This window comes from Mustela nigripes, chromosome 2 (genome assembly GCF_022355385.1).
Source record: "Mustela nigripes isolate SB6536 chromosome 2, MUSNIG.SB6536, whole genome shotgun sequence".
NCBI classification, from domain to species: Eukaryota; Metazoa; Chordata; class Mammalia; order Carnivora; family Mustelidae; genus Mustela; species Mustela nigripes.
Window position 1 is genome coordinate 76,901,699 of NC_081558.1, and position 23,679 is coordinate 76,925,377.

Genomic DNA, 23,679 nt, shown 5'->3' on the forward strand with positions numbered 1-23,679 from the left:
CTCTCTCTCTCTCTCTGCCTGCCTCTCTGCCTACTTGTGATCTCTCTCTGTCAAATAAATAATAAAATCTTAAAAAAAAAAAAAAAAAGGAAAAAGACATGTGACAAAGGAATGCAAAAGACTGACTTCTGGATGTGAAAAAAAAAGTTAGAGAAAAGGATTTTGGAACAATTAGAGAAAATTTTCAAACACAAACTCAAAATAGATGTTTCTGTATCAAATATAAATTTTGGGTTTTTTTCATGATTTGACTCGGAAGGAGAGAATGCTTAAGAGGTACATACTGAAGTATTTGGGGGTAAAATGTAATGACAATTGCAACTTTCAAAATACCCAGGAAAAACAAAACTATATTTTTATGTGGAAAGAGGGACACAAAAGTGTCAAAAGATGAACACTTGGCAAATGGAAAGCGATGAATATAAAAGCGTTCATTGTACCAATTTTTCAACTTATTAGAAAGTTTCAAGTTTCTTAAAAGAAAAATTTGAATGGGAGATTCTATGCTTAAAAAATAAACAACAACAATAGAACTTCAAGAGAAAAATCCCTTCCTGATAAAGCAAGAGAGTTTTAGGAATACTCATTAGAGTATGGCTTATCTCCTTATAGTGACACAGCATAGAAACCCAAGGTGAAATGAAAAACAATTTTTTCAAATTGTATTTCATCTATGCCAGGACTATGAAAGGACTAGCACACCGACTGAAACACAGTGTAGCGTGGACCTGGTTTTACATGGGGAGCATGGAGATCATAGCTTAGCCTCTTACAAATTATATAACCTCTCTACCCTACAGTCTTCTCAATCGAACATGGGGTGGGTAATAGTTTCTCTCTCAAAGGGATTTAATGAGGGTGAATTGAGACAGCAGCTATAAAACACCTAGAAAAATTTCTGTTACATGATAAAATCTCCATGTGAGTTTACTACCACTGTCCCTTTAACCACTGCTATTATTGTTACTGTCCTTGCCATCATAACCTTACACCTCGTCATCTCTCTGATAGGAGAGTGTAGGGCCAGAGTGTGACCCTATCTTTAATGCAATAAAGGTAATAACTCCGATGGTGGTTAACATTTCGTGGACACCTACTATGTGCAAAGCACTGGACCAAACACTTTCTTTGAGGATGGAGAGAAATTTCAACCCAGGACGTATCATGCCCACCATCTCCTTTGTATTTACTTTGGATGATTTAGATGACGAGATTTGGGGCTTTTGAGCTGATGATATTTAGATGAAATTTTGGATTTCAATTTGATGTCATAACAGGTTGGGAATTTGGGAGATATTGTGATATGAATGAATATATTTTGCATGGGGGAATGGATGTGAATCTTTGGGAGCAGAAGGCAGATTGTGGTAGGCTGTAAAATACTGCCCCCCCACCCCCTACCTCCCCCCAGAAGTATCTAGGTCCTAATCCCTGGAACCCATGGATGTTACCTTTTATGAAAAAAGAGACTTTGTAGATATGATTAAGTTAGGGATCTTGAGATGCAGGGATCATCCTGGATTATCTGGGTAAACCCTAAATGGAATCACAGATGTCTTTATCAGAAGGAGACAGAGGTGGAGTTGATATGGGAGAGAAGGCAATATAACATTGAGGCAGAGATCGGAGGGATGTGTCTCCAAGTAATGCGGGCAGCCCTCAGAAGCTGGAAACAGCAAGAAAACAGATGCTCCCTCAAAGCCTCTGGAGGAAATGGGCCCAGCTGACAAAGTGATTTGGGTCCATCAAAATGGCTTCAGACTTCTGGCTTCCAGAACTATAGAACAGATATGCATTGCTTCAAACTACAAAGTTTGTGGTAATTTGTTATAGCAGCCACAGGAAACTAACTCCGTAGTAAGTGGAGATTAGAACACAGAGTCAGTTGTGGCTGACTCTCCATTGCATTATATTAATGATTTTTGCTTCATCTAAAGACCTAGCTTAGTTCTGAGTTTCCTGGGCATCAAAGGGAGAAGACAAAAATGTCAAATTACAAAATTATTACTAATTAATATAGTGAAAGATGATTAGTAAGCAGAGTAAAACGTTTTCAAATTTCAGAATTTTTCAAAGATCCTGTGAAAGGGCTACCACATGATATGGTGGGCAAGATCTTTAACATTTCACTGTATATTCTGTTTTGGCTTTGGGCATCATGTAAGTCATTGCTCTGTGAAACACTTCCTAAGCCATAGAAGGCTAACTTACCTTATAGGAATGGTGTTCACTAGAGATACATGATAAAGTTGGGGTGATTAGCATCTCCTTCGTAGTGTCGGAGTCTGCAAGGTTTATCATGCAAGCGAAGTCACCTCTGACAGTGAAAAGCAGTGCTGGTAACAACCATGCTCGGACAACATGCTCAAACAGGAATTGTCCCAGACAAAATGAGACATGCGGTTGATTATGTTGCTTACAGGCAACATCCTTAAAAGTTAGGGGAGAGCCTAGTCAAATCTGTCTTTTTATAAGAATATGTCAATCCTTGACTGAGACTAAAACAGACTTTTTGTTCAAATTTCAGATTCTTCCTAGACAGCCACATAAATTGTCTTCTGTGAACTATTAACTTACTACATTTACAAATAATATTATAAAATAGATAGAATGTTTTATAAGTGAAAAAGACTGCCTAGAATTCAAAGAGCTAGCAAATCAAATATTTTGTTCTTATAGGTAATTTTTAATTGCCATTTTAGCACAGGTGACAATTTTGTTACTTTTTAAAGATTTTACATTGTCATGATCCTCATATTTTAATTTTCTCCCATTTTTGCTAATAATTTATCATAAAAAATGTGGAATTGAAATAAATGTTTCTAGTTCATAGATTTTCCTTTTTTTTTTTTTTAGATTTTATTTATTTTTTTTAGATTTTATTTATTTATTTGACAGAGAGAGACACAGTGAGAGACGAAACACAAGCAAAAGCAAGGGGAGTGGGAGAGTGAGAAGCAGGCTTCCTGCTGAGCAGGGAGCCGATGTGGGGCTCCATCCCAGGACCCTGGGATCATGACTTGAACTGAAGGCAGACGCTTAATGACTGAACCACCCAGTTGCCCCTTGGCTCATTTCCTTAAGATATATTCCTAGAGGTGGAATTGATAGAGTCAAGCTTCTCATCTGAATTCTGTTCATTGTCTATGTCACTAAAAGGGCCAATTGCATAAAATGATGGGCAAGTCTTTAAATGGCCAAGAGTTGGTTGCATCTGTCCATTTTGTGTTGAATATGTGTCCATAGCATCAAAACCAAAATATGTGGAGTTGTTCCAGTGTGCAAGAAGAGCTTGAAGAGTCTGAGTCACCCTTTCTTGGTTTTAGTCATTTTGGATCTTAGTCACAGAGGCATCTGATAGGACCACTGACTCAGTCCATTTGCTCCCTGGGGAGAACAGAGTAGACCAAAGAAGGAGACTACTATATTTGGTCCAAAATTTGTATTTTAAAGAACCTTTTATTTACAGCCCCTATAACATTTTCTTGGCAATAGTCCACAATTTTTCCTAGGAGAAGTCACCAGAAGAAACAATGCCTTGCATGGCTTTTTGGTTTTGTTTTCCAATAAAAACATAACTACAAAGATGTATGGATAAGATTATTCCTTCATTGGGGCACTGTTTGCTATAACAGAAAATTTTTTAAAAAGAATGAATTTTCAAAAATAACTAGAAATACTTTAAAAATCCATCACAAAAAATTGCTTAAAAATAGTACACCGATAACAAAGAAGAATCTACATACCCTGATTTTTAAAAAAAGATGTCAAAGATATATTAGATGAAAACTGTACATTTTTATCTGTGTAAAACAAAATAGATTTACACACATACATACACACAACAAACATGTATAATTAAAAAGTTATAGGAGAACAATAAAAAATGATAGTCTTATCCTCTAGGGATGGTTCTGGAGCTGAACAAATGGAAAAAGACTTTTTACTTTTATTTTTTTTTTATAAAGATTTTATTTATTTATTTGACAGAGAGAGACCACAAGCAGGCAGAGAGGCAGGCAGAGAGAGAGAGAGAGAGGAGGAAGCAGGCTCCCCGCTGAGCAGAGAGTCCGATGCGGGACCCGATCCCAGGACCCTGAGATCATGACCCGAGCCGAAGGCAGTGGCTTAACTCACTGAGCCACCCAGGCGCCCCGACTTTTTACTTTTTAATCTTACACTTTTTTCTACTATTGTCAGTTTTTTTTTGCCATGAGCGTGATCATAATAACTAGGTAATAAAGGGATTGGCCACTAAGCATTGACAGATAACCTCTTCTCTGTCAGGAGTTACAGGGATTATAAAAATATGTGTCTCTTCTAACCAGCCGAGTTACCATGGGCAGTCCTTTAAACTTTCCTAATCTCAGCATAATGTAAAGGAAACATTATAGGCCCGAAGGTAGATAAAACCAGGTTTAACTCCCAGTTATGATACCAGCTGCGGGATTGTGGGCAAGAAAACTAACTGATCAGTTTCCTCAACTATAAATAAAAAGACCTACCTATTTCATGGGTTTCTGATAATGCCTGGTTCTGATAGTGTCCAACTCATAGCAGATGCTTGACCAATACTATTGACTCTGAATACAAAAGGATGAGAATCCAGTTCAGCTTTTCCAAGGGTCCTGTGGAATACCAGGTATCCGAGAGTTCTAGCAAGTAAATATTCGATAGTCCCCTGAGTCTGAAAGATACCCTCTCTGAGAGTCACAATGGGCATGAGCCTGTGAAAGGTTCTGAGAAGTTACAGCAAAGTAACCTGTTAGCTCAGAATTTGCCAACATACTTGGTTCCCCTGCCAAAGGCCTCCCCACACCCCATTACTTTAATAGCGTAAACACTCACAGAAGTTATTGGCTCGATTCAGATCTAATTAAACAACATTTAATTCTACTCAATTTCTATGACTAATACACTATCACTTTACCCGAATATTTGGAGGAATATATAGTGACAAGTTTTGCAAATGAAAATTCCATTTGCACTTGATTCCTCTCAGGCTATATAATATTACTACAGAGAAATCAAGCCAATAATATTATAATATTCTACAGAGAAAGAGTCAATGATGACTAACATCTACTGTAGGCAGAGATGAAGAAATGAATAATCCATAACTATCACTAGGATGGTTTTATTCAATTAAAGAAGTGGCCCTTGATTAAGTAAATGAAAATGAGTGGATTATTTTTATCTTTGAATTATATACTGTCCTATTTCCTTATCCTCAGGCACCAACTTCATTTTTGATAAGGTCATTTAGTAATAAGATCCGTAAAGACCTTACAGAGTGGTCAAAGAAAGGGCCTTGGAGTTAGACATGCCTAAGTTTGCCTAATTTGTCATTCAGTCACTTTCTAGTTATGAATTAGTGCTAGTAACTTACTACTTACCAGTTTTTAGGGCATGTTACTTAACACTGGACCTCAATTTTTTTTCATCTATAAAGTGAGCACTATAATACTTAATTTCATGTGCTATGGTAGATTGTTTCAAAAAACGGTCTTCATTATTCCCCACCCTGTCTTATTCATGTCCTTTTGCAAGGTAACCTTAAATTCCTCCCATCAAGAAGTGGAGTCTAGGGGTGCCTCAGTGGCTCAGTTGGTCAAGCCGCTGACCCTTGATTTTGGCTCAGGTTATGATTTCAGGGTGTTGAAATCAAGGCTCATGTTGGGCTCTGTACTCAGTGTGGAGTTTGCTTGAGGTTCTCTCTCTCCCTTTTCCCTTCTCCCCACTCACACACATTCCTTCTCTCTCTCTCTCTCTCAGTACAATAAAATAAGATAAGATAAAACCATAGAAGATAAGATTAAAAAAAAAAAAAGTGGAGTCTATTTCTCCACTCCATTAACTAGGCTGGCCTTGGAATTTCCTCTGACCACAGATGAGGCAAAAGTGACCTTATGCCAGTCTCAAGCCTATGCCTCTCCAAGAGGCCACACATGCTCTTGCTTCTGCTCTTGGAATCCTCCATCACCTCAAGTCACCCTGTGAACAATTCCTGCCTGGCCTGCTGGATGATAAGCAATCAGATAAAGGAGAGGAGGGGCAGTTGTCCTAGCCTGTCACTCTAGACTACACCTGGCCATGCTTCCATCCTGTAAGAAAGTCCAGCCTAGATCATCAGAGTCAACTCTCTGATCTGTAGCTGATCACGGACTCATAAGTGAGCCCAGCCAAGACCAGAAAAACCATCCAGCTACCCATGAATTTATGAGCAACACAAATGACACTGAGTTTGGGGGTGCTTGTTAGCTAAGAGTCAGCTGACTGTTTTAACAATTAAGAAAGTTAATATATCTATGTGTCTTATTGTGACAACTGATTGCTATTTTTTACGGTATATATACTGACAACAAATAGAAGATTATGTTTCTCAGTAAAAGCATCCTAGGGACATTTTTCAAGAATGTTATAATTGCTCAAAGCTAAAGAACATCTGCAGTTCATGTAGACACTCTGAGGTTCTCACCTGCTGTTTGGTCTGCAAAAGTTTCCCATGGAATGGAACCCAATCTCCAAAACATAGTGCTGAAAGGCAGAACCCTGAGGCTCCACCTCCTCTAATTTCATTTTGGCCATTAACCAGTTAGGGAGCCTGCCCACACCTGGGACCTCAAAGACACTCTCACCGGATAATCTAGGCCAAGGACCTGAGTCTGACCCTGGACCCTGATTTGAAATGAAAGGTGAACAGACAATTAATTGACACTCATATTATCCTTCCTTCTAGAACTTCAGGTTTTCCCTTCCAAAACTGTTGTTTTATCAAAGGAAGTAGAACTGCTGCTCCTCCAATCTGTTAGCAGAAACTAAGTGGTGTTAGTTTCAGCCCAATCTTCACGTAATATACCCTCGATTTCAGATTTAGCTTCTTCATTCCGTGAAGTTCTCTAATGTTCAGTTTCAAATTTCATCTTCTCAGGGACCACCTGGGGATTGTGGAACATACAAATGTCCTCATTTATTTAATCCCGTGATACATATTTTTCAAAAAACAAACAAACAAAACAAAAAACTTAAGTTCTCCCTAAAAAAGAAGACAATGGAAAAACAAACCAGTGTTTGTAGAACAATGAAGTCATACAAAGAACTTGCTGGGATACTGTTGATGGCAATTAAACTAACAGAAGGATCATCAGACAGGCTGCCTCCTATTTACCTAATTATGCCAGTGGATGAAAGACTCAGGCCTTTTCAGATCAATGCATTGTATCTATTCTAGAAATCTTCTTGCCTCTTCCTGTTCTCCACCTGAGCCCTTTATCTTTCCAGTTAAACATCGGCTTCTCTCAAATGTAAATAAATAAAAAAATCTTCTTTTCATCGTTAAAGAAAAAACAAAAAACCCACAAAACAAAACATCAAAAAAAAAAAAAAAAGGAAATCAGAACTGAGATCTATGGTTTTCTCTTTTCCATACTGTGTGGTTCATTGAAATTCTACAGGGAAATGTGTAGCCCTGAGTTGGCTTGATTTTCCTTTGGGAATCACCCGGAAAAATTAACAGCCACCCAGGGACTGAGCTCTTGTCAACAACAAACCAAATAAAACTTTCCAAACTCATTTAATTGTCTGCAGGATGCAGGAAGGCTTCCCTTATCTCCTTGCTCAGACATCATATGCCAGTTTAAATATAACTGAATTGGTATTTTCCATCCCAGTATTTACTCCATCTCAGTGAACCAACCAACCAGGTTAAGAGAAGTTAAAAAGAAAAAAGAAAGAAAAAGAAAGAAAGAAAGAAAGGAAGAAAGAAAAAAAAAAAAAAAGGTAAGAATCAGTCCAGGTGAAGCTAAGAAAGTCAAACAGAAAAGAGACAGCCATTCCCAGAAAAAGATAATATAAAATCCCATCCTATCTCCTCTAACTGCTTGCACAATTAAAGAAAAAAAAAAAAAAAAGGCCATCATGATATTAACATGCAGTCACAAATTCCATTTCCTGCAGCATGGTTTCAGGAATTTTGAGTAAATTGCAATTGTATTAACCAGTTTTTATACATGTTCGGCTCAAAAAATGTTTGGTCAGGACAGAATGTATTATTTTTACCCAACCTGTTGCTTTTTGCTTTGCACGGAGTCTCAGACTGTGATAACAGAAGAGGCAGTGAGGCTGGACTGTTCTCCCTGATTCCCTGATTTGGTGACACTTGGTCTGAACGTGAGCACACAGCCCCTTCACCCCTGCCCCTGGCATTCTTTTTCTGCTTCTCTCTTTCCACTTCAGCAATTCCTCAAGTCACAGATGGAAGGGCTGGATAGATCAGAGCCAAACTCTGCTATGTGGTAGGCCTCTGGAACCCATGAGTGTCTCAGCTGTGAGCATCTCTGGGTCAGCGACAGAGGACGTGCTCGGGACATGTTTGCTCAATGAAGGCCCAGACATTAGTTTCTCAAGGACCTAAAAGACCCTGACACAGGAGGTTGGGCTGGGGGAGACTGGCGTCCTGGGGATGAGCCACGTTCCCCTTCCCAGTACAGACTTTTCCACTTATCTGCATGGCAGTCCATGTAGAAATGGAGGAGGAGAGAAAGAGCCACTAATATGCAATCAGACTCAGAATAAAAACAGAGCTTCTCACACTGGGGACACAGAAAAGACAGCAACAAGTTTATGAAACCTGATATCTAGCAGGATAGCAGGATAAAGGAGTGTGACACCTGTACTCCACACAAACTACACCAGAGATGACCCTGGTCACAGGAAGTCAGGTTCCAGGAGGGCTCACTGTTGTTGACCAAGTAGGGACAGATCCTGGTGTAGTGCATTTTGTCCTTCTTCACAGATAATGCTTTTTTTTTTTTTTACAAATTGCAGGTTTGTGGCCATCCTGAGTCAAGAAAATCTATCAGTGACATTTTTCCAATGGCATTTGCCATTTTGGGAACCCTCAATGTTTCAAACTTTCTCGTTATCATTCTATTTCTTATGGTGAACTGTGATCAGTGATTATAGCTCTCTCAAAGCTCCAATGATGGTTAGCATTTTTTTTTTTTTTTTTAGCAATACAGTCTTTTAAAATTAAGGCATAGGCATTGTTTTATAGACACAAGGCTCCTGCACACTTATTAGACTACACTACACTATTAGATTACACTACGGTGTAAACGTAACTTTTCTATGCACTGGTACACCAAAAAAGTCACCTGCCGCGCTTTATTGCCTTGGTCTGGCACTGACCCCGCAGCGTCACAGAGGTATGCCGTTCTTGCCCTGTGAGAGTCAGAGCTAGAAGGGAGTCCTAGAAAAGTGTACTCTGGGCAGGGCAGGGATTGTGCGGGAGGGATGGAAAGAGTCATTATCCTCCGCTGCTGACAAACACTCCCTAACTAAGCTGAACTTCTCCCCATCCCCCACAAAGGCGCAGCAAGTACTCTCTTTTCTCCCTGTTCTCCTCTGCAGGTGAGTGCTTTACTCCTTATCTGCTGACCAGAGAAGGACAGATGCCCAAGAGTCTGGAAAGGGCCGTGGACAGATTTTTGAAGCATCATCCCTTTTCTATTAACCTGTGATTGTAAAACTCGCATGTTATGTCTCCCCAAGTGCACTCACGGTACCTGAGCCTCTTTGTGAGAGGACTGAGCTGAAAGCTTCAAGGAGGTGTCTTTGCAGTGTCAACAAAAAGGAGGACCGGACGGAAATCTCTCCAGAGGCCACTTGTGGAGCGGATCCTTGTTCAGTGGCTCTGTTCAGTGGCATCTGAGATAAAGCTGTGGGAGGAGAAGGAACCAAAGCTAACTCTTGAGTCTTCAAGCCCTGGATTCTCACCCACTTCCATCTGTCTCCTAGGTTCTGGGTCATTTTCACTGCTCATTATCGCAAGCACCAGAGAGAAGGCAAAGGAAATGAAGGGAGATGAAATTCAAATGAATCGATCCCGCCACTTGGGAATAGCTTAGCTCGCAAGTATACAAGGGGGAGGAGGGTTTCAAATCCTCTGTGCTATTCTGGTCCCTGGTGCTGCCAGGCAATATCGAGTGGGCTGTATGGAAATGATTTGTGGGATGAAAGAAGAAAGGAGGGGGGGAAGCTGCCTCCAGCAGTAGCTTCTTCAAATAAGAGGGAAAGGAATTATATGCTCAGTGGCAGCCTGCCACCCAGAGTAGCCCAAATTTTATTAAACAAACTCATGTTTGGAAGCATCTTATCCGCTCAGAACTGGAGGAAACGGGATGCTGAGACCGTATTTAGAGCAATTATAATGCTGAGGACGCACTGATTGTCATAGCAGCAAAAAGAAAATGAGAAAGTATTCTTGAAAGATGATGCCAAGGACAGCAAAGGCAGAAGCAAGCAAGGACTGTATGAAAACCTTAATGGATACTGAAAGGGAAGAAAACCACAGTAAGACCTTTAAACCCACTCTCCCCAGCAAAAAGAGGATGGCAGGAAGAGGATGGAACTCTGTTGCAGAAGGCAATGCCCTCCTCTCTAAGCTTCAGGAATAGGAAGGAGCAGGACTGTGGTTACCACTGCCCTGTCCTGGTCCGTGGTGGGCACTAGGAGGTGCCACCCTGATGTTCCCCTAATGGAGGGCTTGTCCCACCTGCTGAGAGTGCTGGCGGCAGAGAACTCCCCATTGTAAGCCCCTTGGGGGCTCATCTCTGTGGCAGAGGGTTACTCTGCCCTCCAGGGACAGCCACATCCAGTGACTGAGCAATGTAGGAGGACAAAGGTCTGGCCTTCTCAGCTCTATCTGGGGCAGCTCTGAAGGGCCATTCTAGACTCAGCGCTGCCTGAGGGGTTGGCTGAGGTTGCTGTTGGGTGAACATACCCCTCAGGTTCTCTCTCTAGTCCATCCCAGCCCATTCACAAGTGTGGCTCTTCAGGGTACTTCCCAAGGAGCTCTCCTATACAGAATCCTCCTTCCAGAGACTTCTACCTGTGAAGCTCAGCGTGTAATGCTCACTACTTTCCCTCATCCTACGTGGCACGGAGAGCTGATCGCTTCTCTGAGCTTAAGAATTACTCTTATGTATGAGATCGGGGTGTACAGGAAGAGAAGCCATGAAACACTCAAAGAAGAGACCCAGGTTGGGGAGGTAGGGGATGTCGGAGAGAACAAGACTACGAATGAGCCAGTGGGAGTAGAATAAAGAGACTGGGCTTCGGATTCAATGTTTTAAGAAGCAGTTTTGAATTAACCATACAAAATATTGGGCACCAAGGAGTCACAACAACATTATTTAAGAAATGTGTACAGCATATCCATACCAGGGGATCCCCGGGGAGAGAACAGGGAAGGGGACAGCCTCAGCTTCCCTGAGCAAGGCAAGGGGCAGAGTCTGCACGAATGAATCCTGTACCATAGCTGAGTCCATTAATGGGAAATTCACCTTTTTTTTCCCCCGAAGCCTAAGAACATGGTACCTTTTATTTAGGAGAATTATTGGCAGTACAGTCTCAGAACATGCTTGCCACCAGACAAGACCATAACAGAGAGTCTGGACTAAATGACTGACAGATCTGAACACACTTTCCCACTGAATGACATTAGACACAGTCTTTGGACCCTCCGTCTGAGAGGAATAAAGCAGGAAACAGCTTAGTGACTAGAGATTCATGAAACAAGGTGTTCCCGAATTGTCTCATAGGAATTTTTCACCACTTGAACTGCCTGAGTAAAAAAAGTAACTATTTTTTTTTGAAGACTTTATTTATTTATTTGACAGAGAAATACAGAGAGAGCACAAATAAGCAGAGCAGCAGGCAGAAGGAGAGAGAGAGAAGCAGGCTCTGCTGAGCAGGGAGCCCAATGTGGGGCTGGATCCCAGGATCCTGGAATCATGACCTGAGCCGAAGGCAGCCACTTAACCAACTGAGCCACCCAGGCGCCCTAATATCTAACTATTTTTTTAAAAACATGGTGGATATACACATAAATAAACATGCACATGTGCACACACATAGAGTCAAGTCAATATGTCTAAATATATATATATTTCTAAAGCCAGTAATAGAACAGTGTGTGTGATGGTGTAATTCCTTTTGAATCACCGAATCCTTTTATGGCATCAGGTACTACATCTGGCAATTTCACAATTACTAGTTCACTTAACAGGCATAACACTTTTTGAGGGATGTACAATTATTGTCCATATTTCCCAGGCGAAGAAGTTGAATAACAGCAAAGTTAATTCATTTGCCCAAGGTCACAAAGTTGGTAATGGATTCAAACCAGGATTTGAACCAAGATCTATGTTAACCACTATGTTGGGCTTTCTCTCATTTATCAGACCTGCATAGATAAAGGGTTTAGGGGTTAACTATTTTTGTTTAGTTTAAAAAAAATCTCTCTCTCTCTCACCTAACTGAAGCTGGACCTTGCCAAGAGGAAGTATAATGATATCATCTGTATGGGTTCACCATGGGCTTTCTGTAGATGTGGCTGCCTTATCAGGGCTTCACAAAACTTTTAGGGCTCCTTCTTCTGGAAAGTGGTAGCACTGTACTTCTCCACCCTGAGGTTAGCTGTGACCATGTGATCACTTTGACTAATAAATTCTGAGCAGAACTTAGGTGAGTTTTCAGACCTCCCTGCCTCCAATTCCGTCTTCTGGGGTGAGTGCAAACCCCTCCCTGACCCACGCTAGACACGTGGTGTGAATGAGAAATAAACTTCTGTCTTTTTACCCCACTGAGATATGGGTTTATTATGGCTGCTTATTCCCCTTCCACAGATAAAGAAATGAAGGCTCGGGGAAGTCTCATACTTTATGCACAGTTACATACCAGGAAGATGGGAAGCACTTTGACAGAGAATGAGAGCCAGTATCATTTCAGAAAGGAAGAGCAATGTTAGCAAAGTCAAGAAGGTAAAAAAAGTATATTTGAACAACTTCAAGTATTCCTTTTTTTTTTTTTTTTTGAACGGAGAGAGATTCTGACTGGAGGAAAAGTAAAAGTCAGAGTTCCGATTATCACTTGAATAATGAGTTCATTTCGAACATATTAGATAGCCCAGTTCCTGATACTGCATGGTCCTTTCAATGCGACGTGCACTGAGATTCTGACTTGATTTCCTGGGAACCAGCTGGACCCACCAGTTCTGTGCAATCAGTTTTCACCTTTGGTCCCTCTGCTGCCATCAGAAAATGCAAAGCCTTCATAGAGAGAGTTGGAACTTTCCTGACTTTGTTTTGTTGTTGTTTTTTTTGTTTTGTTTGTTTGTTTGTTTTTTAAGATTTTTATTTATTTGACAGACAGATCACAAGTAGACAGAGAGGCAGGCAGAGAGAAAGAGAGAGAGGAGGAGGCAGGCTCCCTGTTGAGCAGAGAGCCCGATGTGAGACTCGAAACCAGGACCCTGGGATCATGACCTGAGCCGAAGGCAGAGGCTTTAACCACCCAGGTGCCCCCTGACTTTGTTTTTAAGTGGGGGAAGCTTCCAGGGGAATTGTTCATCTAGCCGTGATCCTGCCTGAATAATGAACAAACCAAACCATCCGAACTGGCTGATGCACCAGCAGAAACTAGACAAGGCCACAGTGGACAATGCATCCAGAAGGATCTTGAGGAAATACTGAGAGGGACAAGCCCCGAGGACTGAGGGTCGGCTTCTGTCAGACATCAGCATGTCTTATACTCAGGGAAGTGCCCAAAGAGCAGGCACCATGATTTGAATTCAGAAGAGGTTTATTCACAAGAAATTCTGCCACAGGTGTCTCAGCAAAAGTGAGCAGCTCTGCAGAGAAGCATTTCCACAACATGGAAATGCAGAGAGGCTGCTCTCTTGAGCCAGAACAGATAACTTCTGGGCTTGACAGACAGACTAGTGGAAGTTGTCTGCTCTGAGTAGGCAGTATTTCAGGGATGGAATCTGGGATTAGTTTCACTGTTGAGCTGCAGTCACCTGTGTGTCCACACTGTCACTGCCCTTCCATGTTGGATCAGGCCCTCGAAAACTGCTGAGCTTTCGTTCCTGATCTGCATCCTACAATCCCTGGTGGGGCCCTGTCATGAACCTCTCTGCTCCTGGGGGACCCAGCTCCATGCATATCCTTGCCAAATCCTTCTTCATTTCTCTAGACCTTGCTAGAGCTTCTGCTTAGTCTAAACTGGTGGGCCCCCAGGAACTCTAATACTGCAACTGAAATCCGGCTTTGCCGATGATTAGAGATGCCAGCTGGGTGTTGGTGCCATCTATACCAAGCCAGTTTTTACCATGCTCGTGGAAGTGTGATTTGAACGCCTGTCCCCTTCCCATATGGGGTGTGGGAAGCCCCATCGCTGCTTTAGCTTCGCTTTCCCGGATCCCGACCTTTCCTCCCTCCTCCCGTAGCCACATGGTGTTTCTGTAGTTCCCACAGGCCTGGGAACTAAGCATGACTAGAATACAAAAGACCTCAGAGTTGAGCTGCTCGGGTTTAACTGGTATTAAAAAATGCAGACAGAATTGTTTTTGTGTGTCATTCTTAATACACGCTGCAGAATGCCTGTGCAGAGAAATACAGGGTGTAAATTAGGAAATCTCAGATGTTGCATTGTTTGGGGTAAACACAATGGGAAAGTGAAATAGGAAACACAGAGCTAATTGATGTAGAAGAAGGAAAAACAGCAATCTTTTGATGCTATAGTTCTGTGGGTAGGGGGAAGGGGAAGCACCATCCCACTTCAGTCATAATGCCCTGGGGTGAAAGCCCCAATGTAGGGGCTGCTCAGAGGTCCAGCGGTGCTTTGAAGTGAGCAAGGTCACCACCAAAAGGAATGTTTGATTTTCCTCTAGGCTGGGGACTGTCTTTCCAGTGGCACTCAGCCAAGAAACATGTTTTCCCGTCTCAATGACAGGACTACCTGGGGGTAAAGAAATAGCTCTGCCCACCAGGAACAAAAGAAAATGAAACATAGTAAAAGAGTAAACCAGATGAGGAGAGCAACTGAAGACGTCTCTTCTGCAGGGTACAATGTGTGTGCGCTTGGCGGGTTTGGAGCATAGGAGCAGAAAGAGAGAGCGAACTTGAGAGGGAAGAGTGACAGTAAGGGAACACACATTATATGTGCACGGGTCTCAATCTTAGGCCGTGTGCAAGAAGAACAAAGTAAGTGTGAAATAAGTGGCTTGGACAAAGAGCAGATTCTGGCTACACTGTGCTTGGCGAGTCCTGAGTGAGAAGAGTTTGGGGGGGCGGTCCCTGTTTGAATCGACTATAGTGTGAGATGGATCTGGTTAATGGCTAAATCTGGTGAATACACTGCACATGGTGATTTATTATATGAATTACTTTGTTGGTAAGTTTTCAGTTCAAGAGCCTTTGCCCATTGCAGAAATACTTTAAGTCATACCAAGTTCATCTGGTTGCTACTCTAGTGTCTGACAGTGATTGACGTTAATGAAAATATGGTGATAAGAATGATGATTGTAGTTGGAGTAGCTGACATTTCGCTAGCCTTTACTTGGGGCTATATGCTTTGCATACATCATATCATCTTATTTCATATGCCACGCTACCTGGAAATGTGGGGGCTGCTATGGTTCCCTTTTAAAGAGGAGGAAATCAAGGCTCTGAGAAGCATGCCTGAGTCAGGGGCACAGTTTGGATTTTGACCCAGGTCTGCCAGTTCAAGAGCCTGAGCTTATCAACATTACGGGACCTCATTTCTCGCCGGGCAGAACTGATGGGGTTTAGATCTATTCCTTCCTTCCTACTGTACACTGTGAGGAAGGGTTTCATGTGCCACAAATATGTTCTCATACATATATTTAATTCAGCTTTAGTTTTCAAAAAAGTTCCCTGCTCCAGCTACATATTTAACATTACCCTTTCATTAACCATAAAATCAACACCTACAATTGCATTTTTTAAAATAATTTTTTAATTTTTTATTTTTTATATAAACATATATTTTTATCCCCAGGGGTACAGGTCTGTGAATCACCAGGTTTACACACTTCACTGCACTCACCAAAGCACATACCCTCACCAATGTCCATACAATTGCATTTATTAACACAGTTTAGTGGGAACCAAAAGGATTGGTATTAGATTACCTAAGGTGAAAAGAACTTATATGAACACAAAAGAACAACAACAACAAAAGGACAAGTAAATGCCAATGGAAACAGAAACTATATATTAATTATTTCACTTTCCAAACTTTCCCTACTGCTTTCTTGCTCTGTCAAAAGCTATTTTTTTTTAAAGCCTGACCTAGATCACAGTATTTAAACTGTCTTGTGTATTATGTATGTGACAAAAATACACATCTGGGAGAGAAAAAGAACAGTTTTTTATTTCTCTGTCCAATAGAGCCTTTGGGTTTTAGCTTCCAAAAGTAAATCCTATGATTAATAACGAAATAGGAAAGATAAAACCATCTTTCTGGATTAGGATACTTGTCTGAAATATTTGGAAATCTGTGTTTTAAGACATACCAAGATAGGACCCCTCTCTGGGCTGGACTCTACTTTGATTCTTTTAACCACAATAAAACAAAGGATGTTGAGCCCAAGAGGGAGAAGACAGCTACCATTTCCTCTACAAATCCCAAGCCCAAACAATTTTTGCATATTACCCACAGGCTGTCTGCCTTGTTTGAAGGTGGGAGAAGTCAATTGTTGGAGCAATTCTGGGTTCCAGGGTAGAAACTGCACATTTGTGAGTTGGGGTTCAGGAACTACAAAAGTGCCTTATGCATGACCTCTCTGGGATAATCTTCCAACAACTGGATAAGAAAGAAAATCCTATTTCTGGGTCATTGGGAAATTTGTAGTTTCTGCCCATGGCATTAGACTTCATCCAGGGGAAATCCTATTAAAACCTTCTTTTGTTTCACTTGTGAAAGAAAGACATGGTCCATTCCTAAATAGATTAACAAGGCCTATATTTCAAAAGTTCAACTTAGTGGGATTCCTAAACCTAGAAACTTCAAGAGAGTTTATCGTATAATTTTTTTTCTCTCTCAGAGAATATTTTTACTGGTAAAGTTCTTGAAACTTTGGGACAATTGTCACAATTTATTGGCAACTTTGGGTTAACAACTTTGATATGGCAAGAAGTAGGAGATTCAGCTTTTTATGGACATTTTTCCAAGGATCTCCCACCAATTACAGTTAATACTAAAGCCTTAACTATCAAGCACATTTGACATTTCTTCTATAAAACAAATTTGTTTAAAAAGTTGTTTTGTACAAAGTTGTAAAAAAACAAACCTGGTTATCGACTCTAATTTTCATCAAGTTGCTTTAACCTCTCTGTAACTCAGTTTCCTTATCTATAAAATGGGGACACTGTTTGTTCCTGCCTCAGGACTGGCTTATCTGCTTCCATAGTCTCATTCTACTCTTCTCCATCTGATTCTTAGGTGGAACAGTAAGGACAGGTGATCCAGGCCCGCAGGTGAAACAGAAGAGAATGTCATGCTGACCAAGTAACATTTGATAATCTGGCAAAGATAGTGTTCATAACACCCTTCTCCCAAAATGGAAAAAAAAAAAAAAAATCTTGCAATGAGGGGTGCCTGGGTGACTCAGTCGGTTAAGATCTGCCTTCAGTTCAGGTCAGGATCCCAGGGTCCTGGGGTCAAGCCCTAAGTCAGGCTCTCTGTTCAGTGGGGAGCCTGCTTCTCTCTCTCCTTCTGTCACTTCCCCTGCTTGTGCTCTCTCACTCGCTTGCTCTCTCTCAAATAAATAAATAAAATCTTTCAAAACAAAGCAAAACAAAACAAAACAAAACTTGTGGGGCGCCTGGTGACTCAGTGGGTTAAAGCTGCCTTCGGCTCAGGTCATGATCTCAGGGTCCTGGGATCGAGCCCCACATCGGGATCTCTGCTCGGCAGGGAGCTGCTTCTCTCTCTCTCTCTCTGCCTGCCTCTCTGCCTACTTATGATCTCTCTGTCAAATAAATAAAATCTTAAAAAACAAAACAAAACAAAACTCACAATGAAATGGATCTTCAGGGCAGCTGTTCTCTTCTGCAGCTTGCTAAATATAGCACGGTCATTACCTGTACTGATGTAATACATCCTTAATGTTATATAAATATGGACTTTCCTGCTGGATTGTGATGGATAGGTGGTAGACTGGTGTCTGGTTCCTAAATTCCAGTTTCTAAATCATTCATAAGGTATGCCTTGCTTCTTCCATGTATCTGACTGGGGAGGGGTGGTGGTCAAGAAAGGGCCAGAGATTTCAAGTAAGGGGTCCTGGATGAGGATGTCGGGCACAACCTTGTGCCTCTTGAGTTGGGGGTGGAGAAGAGAATAAACCCATAGAGGACAAGGAGAGAGTAAAATCCTCCTGGGGGGAAAGAAGGTGACTAGGGAAACATCCACTCTCTCATTAGCACAGATGTCACCACATCCTGGGAGTCCAGACAAGTCTTCGCAAAATGGACTTCTTGCCTTAACAAAGGTAATGACATGCAGTCATTCAACAGCCATTTCCTGGGGGTCTGTTATGTCCCAGGCACTGATTAAAGGGCCATGGATGCAGACATTAAGACAACAGAAGGAGCCCCTAACCTCACAAGAAGGACTACAGACACCACGAGAGTGAGATGGACACACCTCCCTATTTAACCATGACTTCCTATGCCTCAATCTTAGTGACAACAGGGACCATGGGAAGGAAGAAAGAGTTTGAGTCCAGGGTTAGCTGTATGATTCTGGGCAGATGACTTAACCTTTCTAAAATTCTATGAATTTATTTTCAAATGAAAGTAAAACAATATGGCCTCTAGTGTATCTTCTTTAGTCTCTACTTGTTAATTTTAAAAGAAATGCAGATGAGAAGTGACATTCTTGCTCTGAGAAGAAAATCTTCAGGAGGACTGTCAAAATAGAATTCTTAATACTATCCAGCACTCAGCCATCATTTCTTAGAGGAGATTAACCACCATCGTATTTCACTGGCTACCCCAGGACTCTGAACAGTTAAAGAAATTATCTAGTCATGTTAGCATGATACCAAATGTGTAACCAGTCTGTCACAGTGGGCATCATTTCCACGATCAGTGGAAACAGAGTAAAAAAGATAAATAACTTTTTATAAATTGTTATCAAAATGCATTAAAGAACTAAAAAGCTCTTAGGTTATTTTGACTCTTCAGCAAAGATGAGACACAGAGAAATTGAAATTATGCAATTTATAAGGGAAGAGGAGGAGGATTTAGGACAAGCAAAAGAGCTTTTTTTCCCCTCGAAATGCAAAACAACACCTGGGAAAACAAGTTTTATTTTTTTTAAAACACATAAAGTTAAGAAAATGTAAATCCCACAAATCCGGCTAGTTCGAGTTTTGTTATTTTATAGTTTCCTTGACCTTTAATAACTTCCTTAAAAATCAAAAAGAGCATGGAATGAGATCTTCCGGAGAACTCACTTGGAGGGATTTTACCTTCACTGCCCTGGGGGGAGAAGCAGATTCCGACCATCCTCAGGTTCTCCCTTTGGCCTTTTACTGCACAAGACTCCACCTCACTGGAAACCCAAAGGTGGGGAAAGGGGGTGGGTGGTGGCAGGTCAGTAGGACCTGTGCCGTGGTGTGGAGGAGACAGCTTTAATGGCCCTTGGCCTCCCCTGGCCTATGGACTGGCAACCCTGGCAGCACCTGTAAGATTCTTAGAAACACAGAATCTCGGACCCCAACCCAGACTTCCTGCATAAGGATCTACCCTTCACAAGGTCCAGGTGATTTTCTTGCCCGTGATGGTGTGACTCACCCTGCCTCAGCCTCACCTGCAGACTGTTGGAGAGCACATGAGAACAGCAGAGGGGCAGGTAGTGGCCCATGGAAGAAATGAAGCCCAGAGACCCCCTTCTCTCCCGAAAGTGGCATTCCTTGGCTTTTTCTCCACCTCTGACCTTCTGTCACTCACTTTCATTCATGCATATATGCTCATTCAACAAAGCAACAAAGGGCCTACTTTTCTAAAAGACTCCTAGGTGCCAGGCACTGTCCCTGACTGCATTGAGGGTACAGCACTGAATATGGCCGACCAGGTCCCTACCTTCATGAAGCTTCAGTGAGGGTGGAGGAGAATAAGATGGATAGGAGGCAAACATAAACCACGTCAGGGAGTAACTCTGAGTAATAATAAAGCAGGATAAGAAAAACATGTTGCAGTGCAAAGGGGCTATTTTAGGTAGGGGTTGGTAGAAGCCTCTCCAAGGAGGTAACTTTGGAGCAGAGAACTAACAGAAGTAAGGAAATCCATATCTGAAGAGAGTGGGGGAACAGCGTGCCAGGCAGAAGGAACACCATGTGCCAAGACCCTGAGATATCCTCAGCTACTTTGAGGAAGAGTGAAAACTCTAGCTTAGTTGAAACAAAGCAGATGGGGCACAGTGATAGAAATAGGCTTGGAGAGGTCAGCAGGGGCCAGACCCTAGATGTCGTCAAAGACCACAATGGGGGATTAGATTTTATTTTAAGTATGATGAGATACCACTGGAGGGCTATGAACAGAAAAGCAAGACAGTCTGGTTTATATATTGAAAAGATTACTCTGGCTAGCTGTGATCATACCAAGGCTGCTGGCCATCACCTCTCCTGCAGAAACACTTACAACGTCCCAGTCTGCCCATCCTTAAGGGTTTTGTATCTCCATGAGAGGCCCATTGCCCACCCCCAACCACCCCCACCACTGTGACCATTGCCCATCACTGGCCCAACCTCCCTCATATTTGCCCTCACGTGAAAGCTGACAGGAAGGGCAGTCTCTGCAGAACACAGCACTGGGGGGTAAGTACTCTCAAAATCAACTTAGACACATTCCCACTTCCCCAGAGGAATAAATGGCTTCCCTGAATGATGCCTTATTATTGTATAGTCCCATAAAATTTTCAAAATCCTTCATACACATTATTTTCTTTGATCATTCAACATCCCTGTGGGTAAGGTAGACATAGTTTCTATCTTCATTTTGCAGATGAGATTAATGGCTCATCTTCATGACGAGTCAGTGATGGAGCTAGACTGAGAAGCCTGCTCTCTGACCCCTAGACTAGTGTCCTTTTGGTTCCACCATGACGCTGCCCCCAAGTCCTACTTTAGGTTGTGATTCTGAAGCACAAACATCTCCATTCCATATGCACATCTACTCAGTGCCTGCACTGAAGCCAAGATTCTCACCTTCCAAAACCATGCTTCTAAACCAATGCTCATGGATGTGCAAAACATAAGTATGAAACAAATCAAGGATTGATTTGTGCTGTCACATTTTATCATGCCAACTACCACCACTATTTCATAAAAGAAGTGACATGTTCACCACAAAAATAGAAAGGAAAACATTTTAGAACAAGAGCTAGTCTTGCCTAAAAACAACCATTAAATTGTTTTATTTGACACCACTCTATTTTAAAAAATATAATTATATTTTCATATTTAAAATGCAGAAAAAATGCAAACAATTTTCCTTTAACTATATTTTATACATAGTTATTAATTGACACAGTTTGTCAATCCGAGTGTGTCTCTCTCTAGATATATTCAGCACTGCAAGGAAAACCAGTTATTTCAATTAACTTCATTTCTATCAATATTATCAAACCTCCAGTTTCACATACTATTTGGTAAAAATGGAAATGACACTCACTAGGGCTTCTTCACACAGCTTGGAATATTTTTGGGCAAACTGAAAGAAGTTGAGAATTAATTGTTTTTATGCCACCAGCTACTTTTCTGACTCTTTCTCCCTCTAGAACTCCAGGAAGACAGTGGGAGGTAGTTGGCAGGGTGTGCATCTGGCTGAAGGTAGCAAGCACCGCAGGAAGGGGGCTGTGGCACCTGGAGCCACTGCTGAGTCCCAGAGCCAAAGGCACAAGCCTGACTCACAACCCTGCCTGCTCCAAATCATCTGACTTGGGTATTGCAGGCACTTGCACTGCCAATCTGATTTTAAGAATCACTGGCTGTGTTTACATGCTATTCCTGAATGTCTCAATTTTATTTTAAGAAAATGACATACATTCCTACCTATATGGTGTCTATCTACCTACATGGGTATCTTCCTATATGCAATAGAAATTAGGTGGGAAAACTCCATAGGGAAGACATTCTATAAGAGTATAGAGAAAATGCAAGTCAAAGACTAGAAAACATTAAGAGAAGGATTTCTGGGCCTTTCTGCTTGTGATACCCTAGGGTGTTTCCAATGACTTCAAGTCAAGTCATGGAATGCCAACACAAGAGTCCAATATAAAATGATGTTAAATCCATTTTATTTTTTATTTTAAAAAAGATTTTATTTATTTATTTGATAGAGAGATAGGGAGTACAAGTAGGCAGAGCAGCAGGCAGAGAGAGAGGGAGAAGCAGGCTTCCCGCTGAGCAGGGAGCACAACGCAGGGCTGGATCCAGGAGCCTGGGATCATGACCTGAGCAGAAGGTAACTGACTGAGCCACCAGGTGCCCCTAAATCCATTTCAGATTATATTTAAGCACATGGTCTTTGAGAGACAATCAGGAGGGATGATGAATAGGATGTCAAATATGTCGACAGTCAACATGTTTCAGGTTACAGGTCACAGGTTGAACCTGGTGACTCTTCACTAAGAAAGAAAATATGAGAGGAATAGTTTATAGGTTAGAGCAGGTAAGGAAGGGGTAAATTTGAACTCCCCTCTAGGAATGCTCAGTTTGATGTACTTGTGGGACTTCCAGGTTGTGCGATCTCATATGTGCTTATAATCTATTTAATCATCTAAAACTATTTGTTAAATACAGGTGACCCTTGAACAACACAGGGTTTAGGGCTACCAGCCCCTCATAATTGAAAATCTGTGTGTAACTTTCAACTCTCCAAAAACTTTACGAATAGCCTATGTTGACCAAAACCCTCACTGAGAATATAATCAGTTGATTAACACATATTTTTTATGTTCTTTGTATTATATACTGAATTCTTATAACAAACTAAGTTAGAGAAAAAAAAATGCTAAGAAAATCATAAGGAAGAAAATGTATATTTTCAAATACATGCAGTATTTGCCGCAAAGATTAATATATAATTGGAACTGTGCAGTTCAAATCCATGTTGTTCAAGGGCCAACTGTGTGATTAATGACTGGCAAACCATGCCCTAGGTTCTAGGGACTAAAACAAGAACATGGGCTCTGCTTCCACAGAGAACCTAGATTTTTTTTCAAAAGATTTTATTTATTTATTTGACAGATAGAGATCACAAGTAGGCAGAGAGGCAGGCAGAGTCAGAGAGAGGGGGAAGCAGGCTCCCTGCCAAGCAGAGAGCCCAATGTAGTGCTCGATCCCAGGACCCTGAGATCATGACCTGAGCCGAAGGCAGAGGCTTTGACCCACTGAGCCACCCAGGCAGTGCGAGAATCTACATTTTAATAGGAACAATTTCTGGAGTAACTGATTAAATGCTTTTACTCTTTGAAAAATCTTGTTTTTAAATACATAATTTATTTGGAAAATTTAAAGAACATTTTTTTAAAAAGTAATCTGTACACCCAATGCAGGGATCGAACTCACAACTCCAAGATCAAGAGTTGCACACCCTACTGACTGAGCCAGCCATGTGCCTTATTTTCTTCTTCCATTTTTTTTTTAATAAGAAAAAAGGAATAGAAATCGAGTACTGTAACATTTGCATAATCCTAACATTTTACTTTTGTTATTTTGATCTGGCTAAATTAGTCAAGAGCCTACATTTTATTTCAGTTCATTTAATTTTATCTTAATATTTTTCACATTCATGAGTAAATGTG

At 41.3% G+C, this 23,679-nt stretch overlaps 1 protein-coding gene across 12 annotated transcripts in view; it reads right to left on the reverse strand.

Annotated features, from left to right (window-relative positions):
• Window positions 1-23,679, reverse strand: part of LRRC3B (leucine rich repeat containing 3B) — an 89,062-nt gene that overhangs the window by 13,180 nt on the left and 52,203 nt on the right. For 4 of the 12 annotated variants that reach the window (XM_059390825.1, XM_059390822.1, XM_059390823.1 and 1 more), the window contains one exon: window positions 9,567-9,719. The exons of the other annotated variants lie outside the window; for them this stretch is intronic. The gene's annotated coding sequence lies outside the window, so the exon portion shown is untranslated. The remainder of the gene's footprint in view (window positions 1-9,566; window positions 9,720-23,679) is intronic. 12 annotated transcript variants of the gene reach the window in all.